Genomic DNA, 4100 nt, shown 5'->3' with positions numbered 1-4100 from the left:
CAAACCAAACCAAACCAAACCAAACCAAACCAAACCAAACCAAACCACCACCACCAGCACCAACAACAACTCAATACTGCAAGCAAACAAAACCCTTGTATTATTTCCTGGGAAGTTTGAAGAGGTTGTATTAATGAGGTCGGGGGCTCAGTTGAGGCAAAGGATAAATGTGTGTGTGCACAGACCTACACACTCACAGGCTTTCGAAAACACAGTCTCATGGACAGCCAAGTAGTGTACATATGTGCGTGCTTACACACGCACACTGCTTGAGAAGTGAGCACACATACACACACATGCACCCACACAATGTGCCAGAGGTGAGCAGGCACAGATGAGGTAGTTCTTGTATCCATCTTAGTAACAGGGCTTTGTCCTTCACAAAGGCATTACTGCCCCCTAGAGGGCATTTGGGAAATCTACAGGAATGAGGTGGGGGGAAGGGGAGGAGGACGTTGCCACGTGTTAAGAGTGCAAGATGCCCTAATATTTAAGGGGAGGGATGGAGAGAGGAAGAGAGGGAGAGAGTTAGTTCATCACTTAGTGATACGTGGGGTCTTCTGACATTACTAACATATGACCTGCAACTTCTAGGATTTTGAGCTTATAATTAGCTGAGCCTAGAATCTTTTTTATGAAGATAAATGAGATTTTTTTCTTCATCTAGTTTTAGCATATCAGGAATTATCCAGGAATGTGGCTGTCCTATGAATCAAGAGGAGACTGTATTTTGCTTTTCAGTGAAGTTCACTAATTTGTAAAATCTCAATATGAAGTTTCTGCTTATCATTTTCCTGTACTTCGTGAGCCTGACATTTTTTCTACACTACATTTACTTATTATAACTCTCCAATTATTTTCTTGAATCTCCTGAAGAGTGCCATATCCAAACATTTATACATCGAAATACATTTATTACAAATCATTTCTTATTTGTATTATAGTTAACACAACATGTTCATTATGTAGGTACAGTATGGACTTCTTTTGAAATGACATGTGCAGAAATGTATTATCTGCAAACTCCATTTCCAGATAGTAAAGGACAAATTTTATGTAGCAAGTTTGTTACATAAAAGGCACATTGAGTGGGGGCCAAGAATTGGTCATCAGTGTAGAGACACTGTGTCACACACACATATGTAATATCTCACAAGCCTGCCTTCCCATAGGGTTTTCCTAATACACCACACACACACACTCAAGCACAAAGCAAACCTACTGTCATTTTACATACAAACTTCTATATACCCACCGAGCTGATATATCTGATTGCTTAAATACTCCCACATAGGCAAAAATCTCTTAACAGCACATCTGCATCACCTACAAACACTGTTACAAAACTAACATTCATGTTAAGTATCACTCACATTGTCAAATTCACAAACACTTGACACATGCTCCCTAGGTATGTATACATAGAATCCTCCCCCCCACCACGAGATAACTACAGATATAGTTACAGGCAAGTAAGACTTGCTCACATCTATAAATATCCTTTACCACAAAGAAATCAACTTATTTCCCCTCACATAGATTAGGCACACTCAACAATGCAGATATGTACATCCTGGCACATAAATGCACCTCTCTATTTAACATATAAACTCTTACTGATATGTGGAAGTGTAATAGTTCTAACATACCCACAAAAGAATAGGGAGGCTCACCCCCCTCTCTCAAACACACTTCAGCAATATGCAAGTGCAATCAAACAGAGACAAAAATTCACTTGCATGTGCAGATAGCAGATTATAAATGGACACTCCCATATGGACAAATGTGTGTAAACAGACTAATTTGCTCTTACACACATTATACATATCCAATAACAGGTATAATATAAATCTGCTCATGTGCAGACATCAGCTAACCCCTGCAAGTGTATGTGGAAATACGAGTAGAGAGCTACCTGGCCGGGTAGGGTACTTGCCACACCAGGGAGCTTGAGTAAGAACAAGTACAGGAGGCTGTGGCAAGAAGTACGCTGTTTTTCAATAGCTTCTTATTAAAACATCCCAGACAGCTTGATTATTACCTTCCACTTATTTATCATGAGTGAGGTTTTTAAGTTTGGCCTATATCTATGTATATGCTGCTTTTTTGTTTTGTTTTAAAATTCTATTCTTGTTCTTACTTTTCCTCACCTACAAAAGTAGAAAAGTTGGGGACTGACTGGGGTGTGGCTCAGTGGTACTACATTTGTGTACCATGCATATACTCATAGGGAAAGGAAAGGGAAGAGGAGGGTGGGGGAGGAATGTTGCATGATTATTGCTATGGACTACAGTTTGTTTATCTCTTATCCAAATATGTTCGGGAGCAGAAGTGCATTAGATACTGGACTTTTTCAGATTCTGGACTATCTGTGTAGATACATCTTGGCGATGAGACCTAAATCCAAACATGCAGTTCATTTGTGTTTTGTATGTATCATACACAGCATAAAGGTGATTTTAAGCAATATTTTAGTGTGTCTAAATTTTGTCTGTGACCTGTGACAAGATATTGAGTGAGAAACTTACCACTTATAGCATTAAAAAAATTCAGATTGTGGAGAATTTCAGATTTCAGGATATGCATTGTATTTGGTGTTCCTAAAGAGAATATAATCATTTAGTTAATTTACTTGACTGTCATTTCTTTATAAAAAGAACTCTTTATCAAAGTTATTTCAAACATAAAAATGCAAGATGGAACACCACAATGAACCTTGGTGAACTCAATGTCCAGATAGACCAATTATAAACTCAGAGACGGGTCTTCTTCTGTCTATAGCCCTAGCCATTTCTCTTAGCCCTCAGTTTTGTAAACCATAATTATTATACTATTTCACTCATAAACATTTCACTATTTGTTTTTAAAAGAGGCTTCCTCTGTAAACATCATAATATATTTTTATTATTTCTCAGTCTATGTATCGATTTACTCACTATTGGCATCCACTATTAAAAATTAGTTAAATCTGATTCTTGATGGTATTTCACATTTATAACCTTGTAGTTTTAGGTAAAAATATTTGTTGATAAATTAATGAGGCCATACAATAGCTGTGCTGGTTAGTTTTTTGTTAACTTGACTCAGCTAGGGTCATTTTGGGAAGATGTTTCAACTGCGAAACTGTCCCCATAGATTGGCTTGTAGGCAAGTCTGTGGGGGACATTTTCTTGATTAATGGTTGATGTGGGTGGTACTCTCCCTGGGATACTGGTTCTGGGTTGTATAAGAAAGCTGATGGAGGAACAAGCCAATAAGCAGTGTTACTCCAAGTCTTTGCTTCAGTTTCTGCCTGCAGGTTCTTGCCTTGAGAAACTCCAGTTTCCCTTCATGATGTACTACTGTAAGCTGTCAGCTGAAATCAACCCTATTCTCCCCAAGTTGCTTTTGGTGATGGTACTTGTCACAAGAAATAGAAAACAAAACCAAGATAACAGTTTAATTGAATTGATTCATCAAAGGTCAGGCTAGGATTTTATGATTTTGTCTCAGAGTTTCCTCCCAAAAAGTGCAATGAAAATTTAGTTTTAGAAGCCACAAAAATTTGTTGTACCCTTCAATAAAAAGATATAAGGACTGGGGATGCAGCTTAATGGTAGGTAGAGTGCTGACTTACCATGTATGAGGACTGGGGGAGTTGGTGAGGGAGATAGGAAAAGAGGAAAGGAGGAAAGGAGGAAAGGAGGAAAGGAGGAAAGGAGGAAAGGAGGAAAGGAGGAAAGGAGGAAAGGAGGAAGGGGAAGGGGAGAGAGAGAGAGAGAGAGAGAGAGAGAGAGAGAGAGAGAGAGAGAGAGAGAGTTTCATGGTTCATTTGGATTTCTTTCTTTTTTAAAACAAGGTCTAGGTAGCCATGGATGACCTCATAATCACCATATTCACTACATATCCCCAGGTGACGATAAAGCACAGGGCTAGAAAGATGAAGACTTGTTGCTCTTGCGGAAGTCCTGGGTTCGGTTCTCAGCTCCCACATTATGGTTCACAACCATCTGTAACTCCAGTTCTGAGAAATCTGACACTCTATTACCCTTGTGGGCACCAGGTATGCACATAACACACACACACACACACACACACACACACACACACACACACACACA

Source organism: Grammomys surdaster, unplaced genomic scaffold (assembly GCF_004785775.1).
Source record: "Grammomys surdaster isolate TR1022 unplaced genomic scaffold, NIH_TR_1.0 216, whole genome shotgun sequence".
Lineage (NCBI taxonomy): Eukaryota > Metazoa > Chordata > Mammalia > Rodentia > Muridae > Grammomys > Grammomys surdaster.
This window is presented reverse-complemented; position numbering follows the sequence as displayed.